This window comes from Prinia subflava, chromosome Z (assembly GCF_021018805.1).
Source record: "Prinia subflava isolate CZ2003 ecotype Zambia chromosome Z, Cam_Psub_1.2, whole genome shotgun sequence".
Taxonomy (NCBI): domain Eukaryota; kingdom Metazoa; phylum Chordata; class Aves; order Passeriformes; family Cisticolidae; genus Prinia; species Prinia subflava.
The window spans coordinates 102,115,602-102,140,967 of record NC_086283.1 but is presented as its reverse complement, the minus strand read 5'-3'; the positions used below and the strand labels follow the sequence as shown (position 1 = coordinate 102,140,967).

The 25,366-nt window shown below is 48.7% G+C and overlaps 1 protein-coding gene across 5 annotated transcripts in view; it reads left to right on the top strand.

The window, feature by feature from the left end:
- Window positions 1-25,366, top strand: part of ZBTB7C (zinc finger and BTB domain containing 7C) — a 153,429-nt gene that overhangs the window by 20,877 nt on the left and 107,186 nt on the right. The window contains exon 2 of one of the 5 annotated variants that reach the window (XM_063421480.1): window positions 2,359-2,559. The exons of 3 other annotated variants lie outside the window; for them this stretch is intronic. The gene's annotated coding sequence lies outside the window, so the exon portion shown is untranslated. Of the gene's footprint in view, window positions 1-2,358; window positions 2,560-23,630; window positions 25,066-25,366 lie in introns of those variants that run through there. One more of the 5 variants, XM_063421483.1, reaches the window with a different exon arrangement.

Below are 25,366 nucleotides of genomic sequence, written 5' to 3'. Positions count from 1 at the left end.
GGAGAGGGGGAGGACACGGGTCTTTTGGAGGTGTGGTCCACTTCTTAAAACTCCTTTCTTTTCTGGGGAGCCAGAGGTGTTTGTGTCTGTAAACCCCTCTGCTCCTGAGGCTGGGGAGGAACATGCAGGAGAAGAGCTTGTGGTGGCCTCCATATCCTGGGAGAAGATCCTTGGCTGGTGACAGTGGCAGAGCCTGGTAGAGATTACTCAAGCTGTAGATCTGTCACTGGGTTTTTCCCCTCTGAAATCCCCTTCTACTCCTTGGGTCCCCATCAATTTATTTATACAAACCACAGAGGCAATGTCTGACCAAGATCGTTCCAGGGTCTGGCACCCCAGCTGATGCCAGGGGCTCACCCCTTGCTGCAGTTTGGGCAGGGGGGAGAGGGGCTGGTGTGATACCTGCCACATAGCACAAGTTCAGGACAGAGAAAGACAAAGCTGTTCGTGGTGTGGGAAGGCTCTTGTGTCCCATCCTGAGCAGAGAGATGTAGCCTGAGCAAGGGCAGAGATACATCAGTCTTCCTTCCCAACACCACACCTTGACTTTGAGTGAAATTTTTGAAAACAGATCTCCTGAGCAGCACTCAGAGCTGTCTTTACAAACAGGGCTGTTGTTAGAGACCCTGTTTTCTGTAGGAAACCAGTTCTTGCAGACATTTTCCAGTAGGTGCCAGTTTGTGTCATCTGCCCTGCACTCTCCCAGTCCCCAGATGTGGTGAGTCTCACAGCCCGAGGTGTTTGTCAGGTGGGCTTTCCCTTTCTTTGCTGGAAGATTTGCTGTAGCAAACATCATTTGATGTTCACTGTCTGGTCTGCTCTGCTTCAGCAACCTCAAATCTTGATTCTTTCCTTGCTCCCACCACTGGTCTTGGCTTGAGGTCGGACTTGGAACCACCAAGTTCTCTCCAGGAGCTCTGTTCACATGGTTTTTCAGTAGGTCTGCCATGATTTCACCTGGTCCTCTTCCAGCAGCAATGGCACGGGTTGTGCTCAGCACTGATCACTTGAAGGAGGCGTATTTAAAGGTTACACCCTGGTGGTAAATGAAGGGCTGATAATTCTGTGATCGGGGAGAGCCCTCCTGCCAGACAAACCCAGATCTTTTGGCTGCAGCAGGACCTAACCACCATTTCTGGGGAGTTGTGTTGGCTGCCCTTTTCCAGCAGAAGGTTCCTGCTGCCTGCAGCTGCCACAGTGAGCATCCCTGGTTTACAGGAACGTTTTGAGGGAGCTTCTGCCTCACTGTGGTGTGGCCAAGTGTGGCATTGTAGCTGGTGTTGCAGACAGGTGGACCTGGATGATTTCTGGGCTTAGTCCTGTGGTATTTTGATATAAAACAAAGGAGGGAGTCCCTGATGTGTGCTCCTAGTTTGGCTTCTGTGCCAGTGGAGTTGTGACTCTGCATGGGGAAGGGACATGGTAGAACCTTGGTCCCTGGAATGAAGCCCACCTGTGGGTGTCCAGGTGAGAAAGTCTTTCTGGAAGCCCATGTGAGCTAAAGGGCGTGGCTGTCCATGGTGGAGTGAGTTTATTACATTTTCAGGGAGAGGAGAGTTTTGGGATTGTGTAAAACTTGCTGTAAGATGATCTCAGGGCTTTCCAGGGATATCTAGAACTTACTGGGATTTTTAGGGAAGGACCATGAGTACAGGAAACACGGGATCAGAGGGCTGAGGAAGACTACATGAGGGAAAATAAAGGGAAAAGCAGAATAAAAGCAGCTTCTGTTCATGTGGGGAATAAGGATGGGGAGATCACAGCTGGGGTGAGGGCTGGATCTTGATGTTGGGGGTGTGTACTGGAGGTTGGACAGCAGGAAGGTGTCTGGGCTGGTGATGATGAGGTCGGTGGTGGGCTGGTAGGGGGAATGGGAAGGAAAGCAGCAGAAACAGGCTGCAAGGGAGCAATTCCATACAGTGCTGTGAAACTAACACAGACTTGTGCATGTGGGGTGTGTCATACCTGGAGGAGTGAGTGGTGCTTACAGCTGGTAAACTATTCAACTGGCCTGGTCCATGCTGTGTGAGAGAGGGGGTGATGTGTTTGAGCAATATGCTCAGCCCTCATCCAGGCTGAGAAGCAGCAGATGCCCACGAGCAGGTAGGTACCAGCCACAGCGAAACCATTTGTGGGTGACTGCTGCATGGGGAATATGGGGAGAAAGATGGTAGCAGAGAGAGAGGTTTTTTTGGGGTGTTATTTGGAGCTGTTCTGTGGGTTTTGGGGTGCCCAGTTCTCCGGTGCCATGGCTGGTGCTGCCAGCTGCGGTGCTCGTCTCCCGCTCCTCCAGCCGTGCCAGAGGACATGCATTATGCATGGCCACTAAAACTCTCACCCTGTTGCTTCTGATTACAGGGAAATTACGGGTTACTGGGCCAGACTGTGCAGCCGGTGACGTCTGTGGGGCTTTGATGCCCCGGGCAGAATTCGGTCAATGATGCATTGCTAAGTGCAGGTGCTCGGCAGCAGCCTGACCTCAGCCCTGGAGCTCTTCGTTATCCCAAGCCTGGATTTCACAGGGAATTTGCAAGCCCTGAGACTTGCCTCAAATCGTTTGTATATATATATATATATATTTTTTTTTTTTTAAGGTCTTGCAAAGCTTTGGCAAAGCATCTGTTCTGGGTGCTGTTTCCCGTGACTCAGAGGGTAAATAGCAGTTGCTCTGCTCACCTGGTTTGCTTGCTAAAAATGAACGGGGAACAGTTCAGGGGCTTGTTTCCTTCTTGTTTCCTTCTATTTCAGGCGAGTTCATCTCTGATTATGGGCTGTCAAACCTCAGAAATTCCTAGCCACCTGTCCACTCTCTAATTTTTTATTTTATTTTAAATGAAACAGGAAAGGAACATAGCCCTCTTTCAGTGGAAAGTCATAAATATTCCTAGGAGCAGGTGGATTTCGTGGGGCCCCTGGTGTACAGCAGATGAGGGTGCATGCCTGGGTAGAGATGCAGGAATGGGGAGCAGCCCAGTTTTTTGGCAGTGGGCAGTAAGTACTGAGAAGCTTTATCATGAGCACATCAAAATATTTACATCCAGCTCCACAGATTTCCCTTGGGCCATTTGCTGTGACATGTTATACTAGGAATGTCACGAAGAGGAGGGCTGTCTTTCTCTGCTACTTTTAAGACCTACCAAACTGTAATTACAGTCATTATTTCAAGGCTGTTTCCCATTCTGTGGTGCTCGAGTGGGAAGGCAGATGGACGGGGCTGAGCCATGAAGGCGTTGGAGTTGGTGTGGATTTACATCCTGGCAGGGCTGTGCTTGGTGTTGGAGGAGATGGGGAGGTGCTGGTGTGAGTCTGGGAGGAGATGGCTGCACAGCCTGTGCTGTCACAATCACGAAGGCACACACAAGCACCACTGCACACACTTTTATATTCACGTTGGACCCCTGCCCTGTGCAGTGTGGGACCATGGTGTGTCCCTCTGCTGCATGCTGGAGCTTGCTGAGATCACCTTGGCTTGCAGGGGACTGGGATAAGATGGAGCATCTCTTTCCTCTGGGAAAAGGCTGGGAGAGCTGGGAGCATTCAGGCCTATCTCCAGGGAGACCTTAGAGCCCCTTCCAGTGCCTGAAGGGTCTACGTGAAAGATGGGGACAGAGTCCTTTGCAGGGCCTGTTGCAATAGGACAAGAGATAACAGTTTAAAACTAAAAGAGTGTCTGTTTAAAGCAGGCAAAATGATGAAGGTTTTTACGATGAGGTGAAGGTTTTTACTATGGTGAAACACTGGCACGGGTTGCCCAGCAAGGTAATGCGTGCTCCATCTCTGGAAGCATTCAAGCCCAGACTGAATGGAGCTCTGAGCAACAAAGTCTAGGTGAAGATGTCCAGGGGTTGAATTAGATGATATTTAAATGCCCCTTCCAACTCTAATCTGTCTATGATTCCTCCTGGATCCTGGCTCAGTTCCTGCTTGCAGCTGGGAATGCTGCTGATCTCCACACTTGCTGCAGAACAGGTAACTACAGACAAGTCAGCCTGTGGGAGGAAGTAAGGCAAGGACAAATGGCAGAAAGCTGGTGTTGAGGGCTGTAATTCATCCCAGGAGGTGAGGGTTCCCTGGGGGGACACTGGGGTGTTCCCCTCCTTTGGCCACTACCTGCCTGTGTGACCACAACAGGTCATTCCAGGTTTTGTGTTTCCACTGCTGTGCTTGTGGAGCATCTCTCTCCTTTTCCAGGGCAGGGATTGTTTTTGATGTTGCAAGTGAAGCTATAGTAACTGGATTAGTATGATAATATGCCCTCCTGACAAGGTCTGTGGACCTCTCTGTAATATGGTCAGGGAATTGTAAGGGTACAACATTCAGGCAATGCCCAAAGCCAGTAGCTGTGGTTCTTCTGATGCCTCTGTCCTTGAGGAAGTGGAGGATGTTAACGTCTGCAGTGAAATGATCCTGACTTAACTAACTACCCAGACTTTTAGATAGTCACCTCATAAAACTTGCACAAAATGCCAAATTCAAAATACCGAATGGCTCGGATTTCCCCCCCTTTCTTTTCAAATACAAGGAGCCCCAAAGTTTGTTACTTTGATCCTTGAAATCTTTGTAGAAGGCAGTGATGGATTGGCACAGGTGGGACAATCACCTGGAAGGGAAGAGGTAAATGAAGGAGTTTTTGGGCAGTGGAAAGGAGAAGGGAGTACCTTAAACTGCTGGTCATCCAGTTAACTGAACTATAGTCAAGGAGTGTCCATCTTCTTGAAAAAGGTGGTCAGACATTGTCAGGGCTGCCCAGGGAGGTTTGGAGTCCCCATCCCTGGAGCTGTCCAAGGAATGCCTGGACGTGGCACTCAGTGCTGTTGTGACAAGGCAGGGGTCAGGCATAGCTTGGACTTGATGATCTGTGAGCTCTTTTCCACCCTGAATTCTTCTAGGATTCTGTGATCCCACTGGGATGTGGGAGGATCCCATGGTGTAGCTGGTGGGAGGTGGGAATGGCTCCAGGAAGAGAGGACTTGGGGTATGGAATTGGCAGCCAAGGCAGGAGCACACAGCTCAGTCCGTTCTGCCAGGAGATGAACGTTGTGCTGGAGCTCATTTCTGCTGATGAGCAAAGGGCAAGGCTTGAGCTCCAGCTGCTCCATGGGTGGATTGATGCTTCAGGACAGAACAGGCTTGGGTTAATGCAAAGTAATTCAGACCTGGGAAGGAGAGTGCTTCTATTCTTTTAAATCTTCTTTGGATTCTTCACAATTAATTTCTGCTCAGGCTGCGTGCATGACCTTCACCAAGCCACTCCAGACTGAGTTGCATGAAATTGATTTTGGTGGGTACCTAAATAAGGGCTGGAAGCTCTTGTTTACCTGGTCCTCAGCTGTGAAGGCCGTAAGTTAATTCCATGTGGGAGACTCAAGCACATAGGCTTGAGCATTCTTACATGCTAATTGAATTCTGAGCTTTTTTTTCCAACTGGGGAAGGCAGAGACAATACTTTTCTCCCAAGCTCTGGGAGGTTTATGAAGTACCTGGAAATATGGGGCTGCAACAGCGTGGAGCTTTTCAGAAGAAATAGAGGGGAACTTGCCAAGATACTCCTTGTGATTGTGATTTCTAGAGCCAGCTGATGCCCATGATCACAGACTGCTCAGGGTGGATCTTTCAGGTCTCTGCTTCTCCAGCTCTCTGCTCGTCTGTGGGTGGAGGTGGCTGCAATTTCAGGCCACAAATCCCCAGGAGACCATCTGAGCAAGTTTATTTTGCTGCAGTTTTTTGCTTCTAGTCAAGGGGCCTCCTCCCTTCCCTTTCAAACCCTTCCTTTGCTCTGCATTTCCTCCTCTGAAATCCTGTTTCCTTCTTCCCACCAGGATTCCCTCCCTACCAAGAAAATCCCGGCTGATTATTTTAACGTTTGTGATAGATATAACATATGATTGAGGGTTTGGGCACCTCCATTTCAAATTGACTGCAGTGCCTCTTTGGTTTTTCCAAAGAGCTACAGCCTGCAGTTACTGGCTGGGAGGAGGCTGGCATCTTGGAGAAGGGTTTTTTGAAGGAGGTGACTGTGCTGGGGTTCAGAGAGAGATGAAATGCATGCTGGTGATTCCCTTCTGAGGGTTTTCCAAGCCCTTATTCCCATCCCCACTTACCCAGTCTGGAGGAGCACCAGCTCTCGGCTCATTTTGCTCTCATTTAGGAGGGCGCCGCTCTGATCGGTGCTGCTGAGAGCGTTGCCCCTGCATGGTAACGGAGGAGTAAGTCAGGGTTTTTTAATCATTTATTCCAAGTGTAATTCCCAGGCTGTTCTGAGTCACGGCAGGAGCTGAAAAACAAGGCACCCCCGTCCCTCGCGCTGGCGGACGATGACATCGGTGAGGAGGAGCACTCCCAGCCTGGCCTGCCATGCCCTGCCTCTGCACACACAGCCTGGGAAAAAACCAGGGCCCTGTCTGGTAGGAAAAAGAAATGCAAGGGGTAAAACGTGAGCCAGAGGGTGATTTTCCACAGTGACAGCAAGTGTGGCTCTTGAAAACTGTCCCGGGGTCGTGTTGCAGGTCCGTGGTGTGGCGCAGAGCAGAGGTGCACAGCAAGGCATGTGGCAGTCAGAGGAGGTGGTGCATCTCAGGAGGGGGCTGTGGTTCAGGAGGTACCTTCTGCCTGCAGCAGCTCTTAGGCAGTGCAAAGATGTGGCTGTTGGAGGAGGAAGAAGAGGGATGCAGTGGTGCCTCCTGATGCTGCCTGGAGAAGTGGTGGATGCCCCATCCCTGAAAATGTTCAAGACCAGTTCAGGCAGGACTCTGAGCCTGATGTCATTGAAGATGTCCCTGACCATGGCAGGGATGTTGGACTAGATACCCTTTAAAGATCCTTTCCAACCTGCAATGCTGTGATTCTGTGATTCCCAGGAGCTCTGTGTTTCCCATAAAGCTGATTTGGGAGAAAGCCAGAGAAACATCAAGCTAGGACTGTGTGTGCCCAGATATACTCAGTGGGGAGAAGCAGTCTCCTAGGAGAAAGATGAGGTTTTTGGGAAAGAAACATCCCATCTCCCTCAACCCAGCAGGCTGGGAGAGATTGGGTTTAACATCTCATTATTGCAGTTGCACTCAGGAGATGAGGCAGTTTTACTTCATTTTGATATTAAAGACATTTTTTAAAGAAGTGTCAGCCCATAGACCGTCACTTTTATAGTTAAAAAATTGTAGCTGCTTGCCTGGGGTGTATTTGAGAACAGCAAGGAAGAGACTGTATTAGATTAATAAGTGAAGGTTTAATTAATTGTCATTATTTGCATAATAGTGTCCTCTAATTAATAGGTAATGGGCAGCCTCTGAATTAATGCACGAGTGGGGTCTCCAGTGATTCCATCAGAGAAGGGTTTTATTGCTGGGAAGTGAAGTTTTGCTTAATCTTTTCAGTAAATTTAGTAACTATGAGAGCCAAAGGGTGTCTGTGACGATGTGTGCTGTGCCTGGGGTGGCAGGGTCTTTTAGGGACAGCACGCATCTTCCCCAAATGCATCAGACCTGGAATGCAACCAGGGTTTTGTTCAAGTCTGTTGCTGGCCTACTGCAGGCAGAGGCCAGACAAGAAGCTGTTCTTGTGTTTTGTTCTGTCTTCAGTAGCTTGGAAAGTGGCTGCTTGTATCGTGGCCATGGAATTCTTCTTTTTGGTTCTTAAAAATTCTTCATGCTGTCATTTGGTGTCCCTTCTCCACCTGGTGGGTTCTCTTCTGCTGGTCTACAGGCACATGAATGGTTGCTGTCATGGACACATGCTGGAGGAGATCTCTCCATCTCTATTTCTCCCTTCTTTTTAATGCTTTGGTTGTGACAGTGTCTGTGGTAAGTGGAATGGGATGACGAGGAGTGACTTACGATACAGAGCTTGGTGTAAAGCAGAACTTGGTGTTAAATTTGGGGATGGGAAGGAGATAGAAGATGGGGGGCTGGCCTGTTCCCTGTAGATAGGTCCTGGCAGTAGGTGGGATTCCAGGCTGAGAGAATACAGGATGCTATCAGCATCCTGAGGAGTTCACCACGTGAGAGGAGACAGGCAGAGGGATACAGATGTGGGAGAACACTGGGGAAACAATGGGGCGTAGATCCAGGATAGCTATTTCTTCATTTTCCTATCAAACAACCCTAGACCTGTCCCACCTTAATTTTAGAGTATATTTTGTCCCTTACCAGCCCAGTGATTAAAGCACTCTTCCCTACATCCTAATGTGCACTTAAGACATGGGCATGGATTTCCCAGAGCAGTTGTGGCTGCAGCTGGATCCCTAAAAGTGTCCAAGGCCAGGCTGGACAGGGCTGGGAGCAGCCTGGGACAGTGGAAGGTGTCCCTGCACATGGCAGGGGGGTGGCAGCAGATGAGCTTTAAAGTCCCCTCCAACCCAAACCATTCTGTGATTTATTTCCTGCAGTGATAATCCTGCTGCTTTCAGAGAGTGGGTTGGGTGTGGATGGGCTTTGGCTCTGTGTTGGAATTTGCACCTGCTCATACCAGCAGGTAGCTGATTTAATTTTCTTTCAGTTAATCCACCCCCTATCCTCAAATGAAAACTCCAGTTATGTACCCACGTAGTTTTTTCTCTCATTTTCCACTGAACTCCCGTGAGATGCCATGATCTTTGGGTGGTGATTATAGGCCCTGTCAGAAGAGAAGCATCATTCTGACAGACAGCAGGTATTTTGGAAATAAATGACAAAAACCAAACCAAACCAAACCGAAACCAAAAACAAAACAAAACAAAAAAAGACCAGGTTGTGGAAGTAAAGAATGTGTATTTTTGTTGCTTCTGTGGTTGCAAACAATCTCGCCTCACCAAAGGCAGCTCTTCAAGAGAGGAAGCACAATTTGGCTAAAATTGCTTGAATGAGGTCATAAAATTATACTCCATGAATGGTCCTGTTATTCACAAAGGACAGTTGTTTGGATGGAAATTGCTGAAGACCTTTCACTGGTACAGTGGGGAAAAGAGAGAGATTTCATGAGCCTCCCACAACTGAGCTGCTGAGGGGATTAATACTGAAGTTACAGCCAAATACTCTTGTTAGAGACCATTTGTACTCTCCTGTACTCCAGGGGCTGTTGCTCCTTGGATGTGATCTTGAGCAGAGCTCATCAGATACTGCTTGTGAGAAAGTGCATTTGTGTTATTCTTTAAATATCTAGGTGTACCCAGGACCCCCTTTGCCAAAGCCTGGGGCTCTTCCTTGCCATTACTCCCTTAGGGGAGCCACTGCTCATGCATGGGATGTTTCTGGATGTGGGATTGGTGGGAAAAATCCCCTTGTAGGATGCAGGGGATACTCCACTCACCTGGAATGACAGAGAACTTCTACGTGAGCAAAATAGTTACTGAAATTACCTGCTGTGCCAATCAACGAGGCCAGGGCTTCTTCTGGCAGAAAAGAGTCAAGGAACCTTTAGTGCATCTTTCCTGGAAGAGTGTATGTGCATCAAGCCTTGGATATGCCACCTTAGTGCATTGGCCCAGTGCTAACACACCTGACGTGCTCAAAAGGATTTCCTTCATGTGCTTGGTTTTCAGCTGGAGGATTCTAGGTGATGGAAAGCCCAGATCTGACTTCATACCAACAGGTTTTTAGCTTAGGAGTCCAGAGAAAAGAAACAGCCTCTTTAGGAATATCAAACTGATAGAGGACAGGTTCACATTAGATATTAGGAAGGAATTGCTGGCTGGGAGGGTGGGCAGGCCCTGGCACAGGGTGCCCAGAGCAGCTGTGGCTGCCCCTGCATCCCTGGCAGTGCCCAAGGCCAGGCTGGACAGGGCTGGCAGCAGCCTGGGACAGTGGAAGGTGTCCCTGCCATGGCAGGGGGTGGGACTGGATGAGCTTTAAGGTCCCTTCCAACACAAATCATTTTAGGATTCCCAGAAGCCCTGTATTTCTCGTAGGATTGCTTTTTAATTTTTTTTTTAGTTTAGCAGAGGAAGAGCCAACTTCATTTAATAAGGGATATTGGCTGAGCTTCAGGGCATGGATTAAATACAGCAGTGTGTGGGGAATGGAGAAAAGGCTGAATGCGAAGTTCTTCTGTCCCTAAAAAAAGCAAGAGGTAAAGGAATTCAGAGAAAGGACAACAGCAAAGAAAAGCAAAATATAGATCTTCATTTTCTTTTTTCCTTTTTTTTTTTTTTCTATTGCATTAGTTCTTTTTTTTCTGCAGGTGTCTTACAAAAGCAGTGTTTTGTCATCTTCTGTATTTCATACCTCCTGTGTCCGTGCCAGGATACCTGCTTTTATACGATGGACAATGGGAGTGCAGCTGGCACTGAGCCACAGCCTGAGCTGTTCTCTACCTCATGTGGATTTGAGTTCAAATAAATAGTTTAACTCACTCAAGGAGTGAATCAGAAGAAGGAACTCGAGCCTCTAGCCTACAAGCACCGTGCTGTGCAAGCAAGGTGTATAAACATGTAAGTTTTTCTTAAGTGTGCAGTTCGATGTTAAGCTTGTGCTGGAGCAGAGTTGGTGTTTCAGACCCATCATAGCCCTGCTCAGGAAAGTGCAAGGATATTCTGGTTCAGACCTGATCTTACAGACATCCAGGAGAGTGAAAGTTTGTTGTCCATCCTGTTCTCAGATCTTTGCAAAGTGCTTTCAACATGAGTAAACTGCAGTGTTAAAAAGTAAAAAACATGGAAAGCATCCCCCTGGAGCCTCCACAGCAAAGTGGGGGTAAGATGCTGATCCCGTGTTCAGATTTCTTGCTGTTGGAATAAGTTGATGCCTTGCTGGTGGTGGCTGGGGACAGGTTCTCCTGGCCTTGACTGGCTTTGGTCCCTCAGTCACCCAGCGAGGTCACATACCACCATGATTTAAGCATGATTTAAGCCTAGTGGTGCAAGTTCCCCTTAGCCATTGTCTATCCAAGCTGGATTGGAACCACTGAGGGTGACCAAGGGGAGTGGTTTTAGTTTTCAACTAAAAGAGGAGAGATTTAGAATAGACATTGGGAAGAAATTCCTGGCTGTGAGGGTGGGGAAGCCCTGGCACAGGTTTCCCAGAGAAGCAGTGGCTGCCCCATCCCTGGAAGTGTTCAAGGCCAATGGGGTGAGGTCTGGAGCAACATGACCTACTGGATATCATTCCCATGGTGGCTGGCATTGGAACAAAATGATCTTTAAAGACCGTTCCAACCCAAACCCTCGTGTGATTCCGTGTGACCTCTTCTAGAAACACAGCTCCACCAGGTTGGACAGCCCAGGTACCTGGTGAGCTGTGCAGCTGCTCTGGCATCTCTGCTGAGACCCCACCAGCAGCTTCTTGGAAAGCCAGAAGGGGTGTGACCACTCCGTCCCCAGAAGTCTTCTCCAAGGCCCCAGGCTGATGGATGTGCTTATCTGCATGAGTATTACTCATCTGAGGAGGGGCTGTGAGATGATACCCTTGGTTGTCATTGCTGGCTAGTTTTGTCGTGCCTCCAGAGCCTTGCAAATCACTCAAGGCGTGACATGGTCGTCTGTGTATGAGGTGAGATCTACTCAGAAATTGTTTTTATTATGTGTTGGTGATAGCAGATAAATAATGTTCCCTCTGGCTCGTGCGCGGGGAGATGGTTTTCTCCCGTGCCTTCAAATGAAGTGATTAATAACGACCATTAATCCCCATGAATGACAGCAGTATATTAGGAGCAAAACACATGTTAAAATAATTTGAGAGGCTGTTGTTGGGTCATAGGCTAACTCATTCTCTTCATATATGGTACTTTCATAAGGTGTAAATATTTCTAGGCTTGAGATGTTGGCTGAAGATCAAGTTTTGGGTATCAGCGTCACTGTCTGGACCAAAACTGAACGGAACTTCCAGTGTAAGTTAATTAAAGTAGATTTAGATTGGATATTAGGAAGAAATTTCATAATGTGAGTGTGGTGAGGCTCTGGCACAGGTTTCCCAGAGCAGCTGTGGCTGCCCCTGGATCACTGGAAAGGCCAGACTGGACAGGACTTGGAGCAACCTGGGACAGTGGAAGATGTCCCTGCCCATGGCAGGGGGTGGAAGGAGATGAGCTTTAGGGCTTATTCCAGCCTAAACCATTCTGGGATTCTGTGAATTCAAAAGTTGGATTTCAGAAAGCCTGGACTATTCATAAGCTTAAATTGAATTTGGCAACTGGATATGTTGAAAATCCCCAGGGGGAGCTAATTTATTTTTAATGTCCAGGCATTTCAAGTGAAATGTCAGAATGAAATGTGTCATTTTGGAAATGCCAAAACATTTTCTTTTTGACAGCTTCTCAATGAAGCTTTTCAACTTTTTGTTTGGAAATTACAATTAACAGTTAGAAGGAGGAAAGATTAAACAAGACTTGGTAGTAGTGGACTAAGACATTTAGTTTTGATTCAAACAAACCGTGGGGGGGTGGCAAGTTTTTTTATTTTTTTTGCTGTGTCGCCAAACCTCTTTCATTTTCCTGTTTCTTAGTGACTTTTTCCTCCTTCTTTTGATACAAGTAGGACATGTCATTAAATTAAAAAAAAAAAAAAAAATCACCTCTTCCAGCTCCTGAAACGCCCTGGTTTGGAATTTGTAGAAATGACTGATGGAAAACTTGTACATGTAAAACAGACCATTAAGTGTTGTGATCCTAAATTCAGAATGTCATGGCAGGGCTGTGGGGCTGCCTGTGGTACCCAGGGCAGCATCCCAGCCCTTGCTGGCCATCCTGGGCTCCACAGTAAAGCAGGTAAGGCCCTGATAATCCACTGGCAGGAGTTACTGAGGGATCATTCCAGGGCTGGAGAAGATGATGAGACACCTTGGGGAGCTGGCACCACAGCTTAGGGAGCATTGTCCTGACTGAGCCCACCATGCACAGCGAGATGGTGGATTTCCCCATCCCTGAAAGTGTCCTAGGCCAGGCTGGATGGGGTTTGGAACAGCCTGGGATAGTGGAAGGTGTCCCTATAAGGCAGGGGATAGAACAGGGTGGCCTCTTCAACCTGAACTGTTCTATGATTTTACAATCCTGAGCTGCTGCGCTGCCCATTCTCCCTCAGTGCCATCTTCCCACCCTCCTAAAAGCAAAGTCTGTGATTCCTTCAGGTCAGTGCCCCTTTTTATTTTGGAGGGTAAGCTCAACAGACGTCTCGGTGATGCAAGATGTTTTCCTTTGTAGGGCTCGTTACCGCGCGCCTGGCGGTGGAGTGACATCATTCCCACGCTGGGGTCTGCAGTGAGCCATTGATCTTGATGTACCCTCTTTGCAGGCAGTAATGTGTGTTCTTTCCTTAGCATTTTGGGCAGGAGATGCATCATGCTGCCTGCTGGAGCCCGGGGAGGAGCATCATCAAAATGAGGGATGCTAGAGGCTTAATTGGTCTTTGAGGATCAGCCCCCAGCTCGTTTCTGTCTTCAGCTCCTTTCCACTGTAGTTGTTCCCCTGGGTCTGAAGAATTGGTATGAAAAAAGAGTTTTCCATCGCAGTGAGTCTCAACTAATTTTATTCTGTGTTCTGCAGGAAACTCTGTGATATTCAGTAAGTAGGAAACAGATGAAATTGGGGGGAAAAAAAAGAAATCACAGGGCAGAAATTACTCTGAAAAAGCTGCTGATTTTTCAGACCAGAGCGTGAAATCCGTTGCACCTTGCTCCCCTGTTTGAGCCATGCCTCAGCAGTCTGGGGGCTGTAATTCCCTGCTGTGCTATCATTTGCTCCAACAGGGCAGAGAGCAGCCCCCTCCTGCCAAAAAGCCTGGCAGGCTTTTTGCAAGGGCAACGCCACCAAACAGCGGAGCTGAGGACACTGGAGGTCAGGGCTGGACACGTTGACTTCCTTTACCCTAATTAACAGGCTGAGCTTCCAAAAGCAGCCCAAAAGCAAGCGTGTGGTAGTGGGGGAGGCAGAGAGAGCTGGGACACATGGAGGGGTGAGTGATCCCTCCGGAATTGCCGGAGAATTCCCGTGCCCACTGGCAACGGGGAGCTGTCAGCGCCGCGCCGGGCGAGACGGAGGTCTCAAGCCTCAGGAGGAACGTTTTGCACAGTGTGGATCCAGTAGCTGTCATCCACATCCGAGGTCTGGGAAGAGCTGTGTGCAGGGGGACGGCAGCAGCCTCGTGGCTTTTGTTTCTTTAATTGCTAACAGCAAGGCACTGCTGTTCTCTGGAGGAGAGGGGAGATGCTCGGGTTTATATTTGCTGGTCTCCCATTACTTTTACCTGGCTTGCTTCAGTCTCTGCTGCTGAGCTCTGGAGGATTTTCATGCTGTTAAAATAGAATTAGCCTGCACCAAAGCAAGGGATTTTTGTTTTTTTAAAGCTTATTTAACTGCGAGACAGCAATAGGGAAATGTCACCAAACATTTGCTTGGTTCTGCCATCAGGTTGGTGTAGCAGGGTTTTCAGATGGTTGCCCATATGTGGGGAAAACACATTTTCTGTTACTCATACTGCAAGCAGCTGTGTCTGGAAAAGGCAACCTGCAGTCTCTTTGCTACAGAGTGCAAGGCAAAATTCATTTTCTGTGGCAGTGGCAAACTTCGGATGGGGTCTAGAAGTTTTTTGGGTAGCTGATGGTGGTCCTGCTCTGCATGGTGGCTGTTGTTTTGCTTTAGCTGCCGTGACCCTAATGCTAAAACAGGGATGAATTGTCACCCTTGGACTATTTTGTGCAGGTCCCTCCTGCACCAGGGTTTGCAACTGGTTGTTGGTGGAGGTGTCTCCACTTTGCACAGTGGGGAAGGATATCAGAATTGTAGAGTGATTTAAATTGGAAGGGATCAAAAGATCGACTTAAAGCCCATCTTGTCCCATCTCCTACCATGGACAATGACACCTTCCACTGTGCCAGGCTGCTCCCAGCTCTGTCCAGCCTGGCCTTGGGCACTGCCAGGGATGCAGGGGCAGCGACAGCTGCTCTGGGCACCCTGTGCCAGGGCCTGCCCACCCTCCCAGCCAGCAATTGCTGCCCAATCTCCCAGCTGGCGCTGCCCTCTGGCATTCCCTGGCAGCCATTCCCTGGGTGCTGTCCCTGCAGGCCTTGTCCCCAGGGCCTGTGCAGCTCTCCTGGAGCCCCTGGAGGCCCTGGCAGGGCTGGCAGCTCTCCCTGGAGCCTTCTCTTGTGCAGGGCAGAGCCCCAGGTGTGCCAGGCTGGCTGCAGAGCAGAGGGGCTCCAGCCCTGGCAGCAGCTCCGTGGTCTCTTCTCAACTCATTCCAGCAGGTTCATGTCTTTCAGTGCTGAGGACCCCAGAGCTGCATGTGGGACTCCAGGTGGGGTCGTACCAGAGCAGAGGGACAGAGTTCTCTCCCTTGACCTGCTGGCAATATCTCTTCAGATGTCCTCTGCTGTTGTGGGTTGACCCTGGCTGGATTTCAGGCACCCATCTAAGCAGCTCTCTCACTCCCCTCCACACCTTCCACACACAGAGGAAGTATAATGCAGAATTTATGAGTTGAAATAAGAACTGTGAGAGATCCCTCACCAGATACCATTGTGGACAAAACAGATTCAGCTTGGGAATATTATTTGGACTGTTTGACAACAAAATCAGAGCAGAATAATGAGAAGTACAAACTGACCTTAAACCACTTTCCCTTCACACCTCCCTCCTCCCCCAATGGGACAAGGAGACAGGGAATGAGGGTTATGGTCAGTTCACCACATGATGGTCCTGCCACTGCTCAGGGAGAGGAGTTGGAGTCCTTCCCTGCCCCAGCATGTGCTTCCCTCTCCACAGGCTTCCCATGGGATCACAGCCTCTCTTGGGCATCCCTCTGCTCTGGTGTGGGTTTCTCCAGGGGCTGCAGGGGAATCTCAGCTCTGGCACCTGCAGCAGCTCCTGCCCCTCCTCTTGGACTGAGCTTGGTGTCTGCAGAGTTGTTCCTCTCACATGTTCTCACCCTGCTCTTCTCTGGCTGCAATGAAAACTGCCAGTGACTGGCAATCATTTTATTTTCTTTTAACATCTGTTATCTCAGAGACATCACCATCACTCCTGATGGGCTTGGCCTTGAGGTCTGTCCTGGAGCTGGCTGGTTGGCTCTGCTGGACATGGGGGAAGCTCCTGGCAGCTTCTCACAGAAGCCATCCCTGCAACTCCAAAGCCTGGCCATGCAAACCAAATACATCTGGGTAAGAGCATTTTCTACCCACACACCCACAGGCAGTTGTGAAGCCCTCATGGACACTGGGATCTCCCATCCATCAGCTTGTGCACCAATCTTCAGGATGGTCAGGGCTTGCTCTTGAAACCTGTGCCATAGTTATCCTTCTCCACACCCCAGCAGGATCTGTGCCGTAGGAGCACGTGCTTCTCTGGCTGAAAAAAACCCCAACAACCCACCTTTGAGCCTGTTTAGGGTGCCTGTGATTTATTTTTTTCTTTATACAGTGCAAATGGTGAGTGCCTGTGTAGCAATACAAAGCAGGAAGAGAAATGCTGCTAAGTGCTGATTACTTCTTCATGTGGGCACAGCAAGGGTTCACTCAGAGGTCTGGGGAGAATGGTGTTTTTGTGATTCTGTAAATGGCTGCACTCAAAGGTGGTAATTTGAATTTCTCTAGTCCCTAATATATATATTACATACATGTTTTACATATATACATATATGTATATATTTATTAGCCTGGATAGATCCAGTGGTGAGGCTCTGGCTCATGCACCCCCTGTCCCTTGTTAGCAGGATGCTTCTGTTATCTTTTAAGATGAAAGGTGCCCCAGAAATGTAAACCACCGATGAACGGTGCTGCTTTTAATGTAAAATAGTAATAATAAATACCGTCCTGCTGTTCCCCTCATCCCTTGCCATCACAAAGCACTCCATAAATTGCACTCCAGCCTCTTGCATTCCAGCTGTTGTGCGTACCGAGACACAGCCGTGCGTGGGAACAAAAGAAATACTACCTTTGGGGTCACTGCTGATGTTACCCACAGGTTAATGCGAGTGGTTTGTATTTCCCTTCACTCCCCCTTAATCCAGTCTCTGATCCATGCTGATCTGGAGGCTGAGTTCAGCCTGCAGCAGTTTATGCCTTTATCTCAGTTGAGTCCTAATGCCAGCTGGCACGGCGGCTGTCTCGCACCCCTCTGGCCGGGGCAGAGCCAGTGACCTGGTCTCTGCTCACCAGGGAGTAGATGGAATCCTGGGTGTTCACCTGTCCTACAAATGGGACAGGGTTGTGTTTCTGATGGCCCTGCTTTGCTGCCTTTTCCCAAGGATTTAAAACTGCTGCCTGGCACGATGTGATGCTCAGGTTTCCCTTTGGCAGGCACCGTTCCTCTCCTCCTGGGCCTGGGTCTTTGCTCATGGAGGAGAGCTGCAGCCATCCCTGTATCATGTTTTCCTTCTGTCAGCCGCACCTCCTTCCCATCCAGCATCCACTCAGAGGGTGAGTGTTTTGGAAGGAGGGATGAGTGTGCCTGAGCTCTGCAATGTCTCCATGGGGAGCTCCTGGCTCCTCAGAACATCCTCTAGCTCCCTGATTGTCCTTCCTCATCCTCATGCTTTTGGCCTGGGAGAGAACATCAGCCAGCAAGTCAGATGCTGTCCCAGCCCACGCACAGCAGTTGAAATTCCCCAAGTGAAATTAATTTTTAGATTTCATTAGACATCCAAAACTCTTTCCTAGCACTGAACCAAGTTTGTATTTTGGAATCATAAAATGTTTTGGTTTATGAAGGCCATTACTCTGCTTGTGACAGGCAGGGACACCTTCCATTAGACCAGGATGCTCAGGGCCCCATCCCACCAGGACTTGAATGTTTCCAGGGATGGGACAGCCACCTACTTTGGGGTCTTCTTTGTCCTCCAGAACTGAAAGGCTAAAGATTTAGCTGATGCTCAGGTGCTCTGCCTGCCTTCCACACTCATTTGCTGGGGTTCAGGCATATCCAAATTACCCAAATTCAGACTCGGTTCCTGTGATCTGGTCGCAGCCTGGGGTACGATAACCCCCATCACAAAGGTCCAATCCAGCAGCCTGGGTTATTTTAAAGCAGGTAAGTGGAAGAGCCCACTGAGATAAATGCTCAGGTAATCACACAGGTCCAAACTGTGAAACCACCTTATGTCATCAAAGCAATTTGAAAATCAATTTGATGTCTGGCAGGGAGGCAGACACGTCGGGTCCCTTCGGCGTTCATTAGCATTCAGGTGGCAGCACTCTGCCAAAGCTGCTTTTTCTGGGAAAGCTATTGAAAAAAAATTAAAGAAGGGGGAAAAATTAAAATGAGGCATTAACCATAATTTCCTCTCATTAAAGGTAACAACAGCCCCAGCACCAGTCTGGAATGGGGCTGGTTGACAGGTTTTCAAGACGGGGAAACAGAGTGCACACCACAGAAGTGAAGTGATGATCAAATAAGAAAGCAAATGAGGCTCCCCCCTCGTTTTTAACAAAGGCAGGAGCGGGGCCAGTGGCAGAGTGGTTTAACTGAGCAGTTAGAAAATTGGAGGTCAAAGCCTGACATGGCTATTGATGAATTGAGGGTGTTGGAAGAGTAGCAGACATCACGAGTGGGCTGTAGGGACTGAAACATGAAGCAAGATTAAAAGAAGTTAAGTACCTGGAGGTGGTGTGGCTGTGCAGCAGTGAGGTGAACCATAATTACAGTCACCACATGCTGCAGACTGGAGAGAGACCAAGGGAGAGAGGATCAGAGTGGGGTAAGGCAGAGGAAGGGCAGGGAAGATTCAGGTTTTTGGATCTGTTTGCTCCAGATGTGTTTGTGCAGGTTGTGGGGTGCAACACCTGCTGGTCACCTCTTTTTGCCATCTCCTCCTGAGTTTATTCCAGTTCATACCCTGATGTTTCCATACAGCCTCAGTTGTTAATGAAGGGCTGTGGTCTGCTGGCTGATGATGAGACTAAGGCAACCTCCTGTAAAGCATCCTCATGGACATGGGGCTCAATGCTTGAAGGAGCAAATCCTCTGAAGCTCTGGCCTGGTGATTCATACCATGTGGGACATACTGGGCAGGGTATGTTGAGATGGAGCTGGCTTAGGGATGGTAGCAGCTCTCAGGAGGGGGTTCCTGCCTGTTATTGTCAGGTGTCACGCTCCCACTGCAGCTTTTTTTGCAGTGGTGTCACTTAATTGCTCTCATTTGATGAGGTCTCTTGTTTTAAGGAAGACTTTATGAGCTTCATGTATTCCTGTCATCATGCCTCCCTTTGAAACTGGAGTGGAGATGATGCCCTGGGCAGGTGATGTACTGAAAATTGTAGGTGCAGAGACTTGCATGTATATTTTTTTATTAAGCTTTCTGGTTTACAGAGGGAAGCTCTAAATGAATCCCTAACAACTGCGACTGCCAAATTATCTCCATGAATCCAAGTGTAGCAGCACCTCCCTGAGACTGCAGGTAGCCTGATACAGTAAAATAATGAGTGAGCACTTCTGCCTCTTACCAGATGCTTCAGGGAGCTCAGCTTGATGACATTCCCTTGATTGGTCTTGACTAACTTTTTCCCATATGATTATTTTGGTGTCTTAAGTGACAAAGGGAATGGACTAAGGGGTGGCACGGGGGTTGTAACCAGGTGACTTCTAAGGTTTTTTCCAACCCAGACCATTCTTGGATTCTGTGGTTCTAAATTTCCCAACACCTGCTAGTACCATACTTTTCCATGTTTGCACTGATTGCATGATCAATTAATTGACTGAAGCTGTGTTTGCATGTAACATTTTTCATCTGGCTTCTCAAGGAAACAAATCTGAGACCTGGCTCTTTCTCTGGCCCATCAGTAATTCTTGAACCATGAAGTGAGTAAGGCTCAGATTTGTTGGAGGACCAGGAATAATTTGAAGTGCCTGGATTTCTTCAGAATAAATATCTTGCCGGAGATCCTAATGACCTGAGTGAAGAAACATTTTCAGTGATATGAGACACACCAGTGATGGTAGAGCCATGCCATGTGGTTGCCACCCAACTGCAGACGGGAGGATGCTTTTAAACAAATTAATCCTGAGGGTGCCTGCAATCTCTGTGCAGCCAGACACTCCTGGGATAAATCCTGGACCTAATTCTGAGCTGTCTGGCATCTCATGTAGTCATCCAGCTTTGGCAGAGCAGGGACAGGGAGCAGCCTCACTGGTGTTTGACTGCAAGGCACTCAGGGACTGGACCTTTGCATGTGTCTGAGCCAGGCAGACACAAGTCTTGAACCAAATTAAAAGACACAGCAACTTGTGAGTTTGTTAGACATGGCTGAGGGCTGCTTGGGTTAATGGAAAAGTTGAGCAGAGCTTAATTGTTCCTGCATAAAGAGCACATGGAGGAGCTATGGAGGCAATCAGGGGGGATGTGTGTAAGGTGTTGTTTGGGTGCCTGTAGGGTGGGAGGGAGTAGATAAGCCAGCATCACTTTAGGAAAAATATAAAGCTAGGACTCAGAAGCTTTTATTGTGAGGGCTGTTGGTGCCAGAGCAGCTGCGGCAGGGAGCTGGCCTGGGATGCTGTGGTTCAAATTTTTTTTTTTTTTTAACACATTTGCTTTATCTGGGGGGGATTTTGTGCCAAACGACACACCATGTGCTGGTGACAATCTTGCTGTGCGCCACGTGGCTGGCACGGAGCCCGTGTGTAAGTGCTGATGGGTGGGAGGGTGTCTGTCAGCTGAGTGCTGCTGGACACATGGACTGAGCCACAGGTCTGCCATGGAAGCTGGGCAGTGACACAGAGAGGGTCAAGAACTTCCTCCCTACAGCAGTTTCCCAATGTCATCGCCAGCCATCCTGGAATCCTACAATAGGTTATGTTGGAAGGGATCTTAATGATCATGGATCACAGTTCCATGCCCCTACAATACGTAGGGACACCTTCCAATAGACCAGGTTGCAGTGAGAGAGCCCAAGGGTGGAAAATGAGGGGTGGGCAGCCTTCAAATCTCTCAGCAAAGCCTCTTCCCTCCTCCCCAACCACTCCATCCCATGAAATGATGTGTTTATGCCTCCCACCTTTCCATTACTTAAACCCCTGGTCTCCATGACCAGCCTCACCTCTTTGCTTGCACGTCACTTGCTGATTTGTTCTGCAGCTGTTTGGGAAGGTGGGAGAAGAGAGAAGGGTTGGGAAAGGCATCACAGTTGTTGGAGTGAGTGGTCAGATCCCCGTTGGTCAGATCCCTGGTCAGATCCTCCCTCCTGAGGGGAGACAGGGACACCAGGCTGATCATGGGGAGCCCCAGTCAGCATCCACACCCCTCTGTCACAGCTGTGAGGACACAAGGAGAGCTTACTAAGTGTTACATCAGCACAGGAAAACATACTTGGTGCAGAAACATCATGAGGCGAAATAAAAATTTTATATGTCTTTTCCTTTCTCCCTCTTTTACGCCTCGGTAGCACACACTGAAGTTGTCTGGGTGGATCTGATCTCAGCGCTTGGGTCATTTTATGACTGTTCCTGCTGTTTTCATGGGAGTCAAATGATTTATGTGCATCTCTGCAGATCTGGGCCTTTAGCTAATATCGAAGTGCACACCCACGCATGCCACTATGGCAACATCTAATAACCCCAGTGAAGAAAAATATTTCCTTTTCATTGTAGCAGTTAAGCTGGAATTTCTGAGAGGACTGATGGCATGAAGTGCCTAACTCCCACCCAGGTAAATAAGAGTTGAGTGTGTTATTCTTTCCAATTCCCTTTTTGAAGAACTCCTTGGAGCATGTCTCTGCTGACGGTAGATTGTGTGGGGAGAGGAGGCAGCTGGAGCCTGGGTGGCTTCCTCACAGCCATTCTTGCTGGTGCTTTGGAGCATTTAGGCATCACCCCAGAGCTCATGTGCTGGGAAAAGCCATCTTACCAGTGCTGTGCAGAGCAAAGTAGTGCTGGATGAGGAGGATGCTGAGATCTGTCCTCAACTTTCCTGGATAAGTGACTTGTAGCCCTCCAAAACTGACTGCAGGGTTTGAACTCTATTTTGACAGCTCTGGCTGCTAACCCTGCTGCCTTCAAGGGTTGTGTCTTCCCTAGAAGATGTTTGCACTGTGGTGATGATGGTGAGATCCCTTCTGGTCCTAGGCTGGGCTCCTGGTCCTCAGCAGTCAGGTGCCAGATGCTCAGTGTGCTCCAAGGGTGCTGGTTTGGTACCAGGATTTAAGATCCAGCAGAAGCATTTGGCCCCCAGAATGTTGCCTCTCCCTGGGTCACACTGAGGGATGTTATGTGTGGATACCCAGGGGAGATCCCTGAAGGTGTTTTGAAGCCTGGGGGAGAGAGGGGAGGAATTAAAGAAAAATAAGAGAATGTTTGTCCCCCCTAGCCAGCAAAGTGGGATGAATGAAATTCTGCAGAGGGTAGAGGGAGGGCGGAGGCAGGGCAAGGACACAGTCAGCAAAAATGGATCTGGATGGCTGTAACATAAATATGGAGTTTGTGGAGGAGGCTGGAGACACTGCCCTGCAGAATTAGCTCGACATTGACTGTGTTTGAAGCCCCTGCTGGCCTCGAAGGCCCTCATTCAGTACCCACTGTGTTTCAACAATTAGAAAGATGAAGGAGCATCTGTCATGCAAAAATTGTATGGTAGGACAGATGCCCAGGGTGAGGTCCTGCACTGGCAACCAGTGGTTCACAACAAACAAACAAAAAATGTCCCTTTCAGTCAAAAGATCTGATGCTGGGTTGTCTCCAAATGCCTGTACATTCACAGAGTAAGGTTTTTTCCTCAGAGTGTCCCTCCAGAGCTGGGCTGAGCAGCAAAAAAAGCTGCTCTGCTGTGTGCATTAATAAGTTAATTACCAACTTCTAATCACATCTGGTGGCTGTCCAGACCATGTCCTGTCACTGTGACATGGTGAAACTTGGTGAAAAAGCTGAACCTGCTCATTGTTCTGAGTTTTCCAGAGCAGCTGTGGCTGCCCCATCCCTGGAAGAGTCCCAGGCCAGGTTGGACAGGGCTTGGAGCAACCTGGGATAGTGAAAGGTGTTCCTGCCCATGGCAGGGGGCTGGACTGGATCATTGTTCAGATCCCTCCCAACCCAAACTATCCATGATCTTCTGTTAAGGAACTCCTGCAAACAGATCTGGAGTGCTTTGGAGGAGAGCCATCGAACATTTTGGGTTGGAGGGACTCTTCAAGACCATCTAGTTCCAATCCCCCTGTCATGGGCAGGGACATCTTCAACAACATCAGGTTGCTCAAATGCCCACCCAACATAGCTTTGTATGTTTCCAGGGTGGGATGTGAACCATTTCTCCAGGCTGCTTCTTCCTGAGGATGGGTTGGGCATCAGATTTCCAAAGGCTGATGTGATGCCCTCAAGTCCATGATGATGCTCCTTCTTTGCCACTGGATAAATGTCAGCTGCTGTTACAAAGTGCAGGAGGAGAAGAGATCCCAGATGGCCTTGCAGTTTGAAATTTAAGATGGACAGGAAAAAATGGCTTTTCACTCCTACCTAGTCATCTCATGTAGGGATTAATGGGGTTGGGGGGAAAGCCCCACAACAGCATCTTGCCATTATTCAGGGCACTCCCTGTCCCTCAGTGAGTGGGGTAGGAAGGATGGCAGTTCCTGCTCACAGGAGTGCCTGGCGAGAAATATTTTCCAAATTTTCTTAAAATACATGATGAGAACAGACTTTGGGGTCAATACCACTGAAGCATCCGTGGACAAGGAGCACTGCTGGGAGTGGAGGCAGGATTTCATTGGAGAGTGTGAGCTTGGTGGATGCCTTCCTGTTTAATCCAAGGCAGGGTAGAGCCAGTGGTGGCTCCTATTTGGAGCATGTGCATCCTCATGGAGGGGGCTGTGGATTGTCCTTCTCTCAGAGATTAAAATTGTTGCTGGGGGGAACAACCCTTCTGATGGAATAGAGAGAAAATGAGCAGATGACTCTCCAAACAAGTTCTGTAGGCACTTGCTTGGAAAGAAAATGATTGATTTCCCCTGTTGAGGGCTTTCAGATGCTCCTCTGCGCTTAGCTTTGCTGGACAGTTTCAAGGAAAACGCTGAGAAAGATGAAATTTCCTATTCGGACCCCTCTCAGTTCATTCCCTGGAGCTGGAGGAAAGCTCCCTGGAAGGTCAGTGTCAGCTCCTGCAGTAGCGTGATGGACTCACTCCCCTTTTCCCCCCACACCATCCCGCAGACAGCCCCGTCCCCAGGCCCAGCTGTGCGAGCGGAGAAGTGCAGATGCTCATTTCTTTTTTTTTTTTTTTTTTTTTCTGTTTTACGAGCTGGCCGAGCCTTCTGCCGTCCCCCAGCTTTGGCAGAGGAGGCTGCAGCTCCACGCACGGCATCTGCCGGAGCGCCCGGGGGGCTGGCAGGGCATGAAAGGGAGCTGCGAGGCCGAAGCGGGAGGCGCTGGGGTGGCTCGGGGTGGATGCGGGCTCGGGAGGAGCTGGGGAGCACATCCCGGTTTATTTTTTGGGTGTTTTTTTTGGTTTTTTTTCCCTTCTTTCCCCCGGTGTCTGTTTATGTTGGATGTCCCCGGCAGATCGTGCCCTCTGCAGATGGGCTTTGACCTTGGCCTGCCACCCAGGCTGGCTCTGCTGGGGCAGGTAGGATGGGATGGATTCACAGCCTTTGAGACTTGGCCCGTATGACTTCTAGATACGAGGTCCGATTTATGCCTGGTAACTACCTTTTTTCCACTGTAAGGGAAAAAGGAAAAAAAAATGGTAATTTATTTTCCCAGGGTTGTGGGAAACTGCACTTACTTGAGCTTGAGGTAACTTCAGCTGAGCTTGTTGAAACCTCTGATCCATCCCAAGGCTCCTGAGTTCAGAAAATGAAAATAAAACAGTGATAACAATCCTAGTGTGCCCCATGAAAGGCAGAATGGGGCAAATAGCAGGAGTTTGGGGAGTTTTTTATCTTGTACATGGATGTGCTTCATGGAAAATAAATGCACTACAACTTTAAGACTTTGCCTGCAGCTAAATATAAGGGTGTGCTGGCTCCACCCTGCTGCTCTGTTAGGGATACAGGCATTTATTTTTCTGGGGTGGGTTTTTTGCCTTTTTTTTTTTTCCCTTCTCTTTTATTTATTTAATATTTTTTTGGTGAATCTCCACCATGAAATAACCGACAGTTTAAGAGAGCAGTCCTGGAGCGTGCAGGAGGGGTACCTCCTAACCTTCTCCCCATGGAAAGTTAAAGGATTTGGACTTGATCAAATTCCAGCTTCAATGTAAGTGCTGTGCGCTGTTGTCCGATGGGGAGATGAGGATGGCAGGGATGAAGTCTTAAGACAGCAAGTCTGTTTTAAACCTGATTTTCTCGAGCCCACTACCTGCTTGGTGTTAAGCCAACAGCCAGGTTAGTCTGGGGAAGCTGAGCTTTGTGGCTTGGGGGTGATCAGCCCTGAGGGGATGGTTATTCTTTTCCTAATTTTTTTTTTTTTTTTAAATTTTAGGTGAATACCCTGTTGGTGTTGCTAAAACACTCAGAGAGGTGGTGGCAGGGTGGGTTTTCAGTCGGCATTTGCTCGT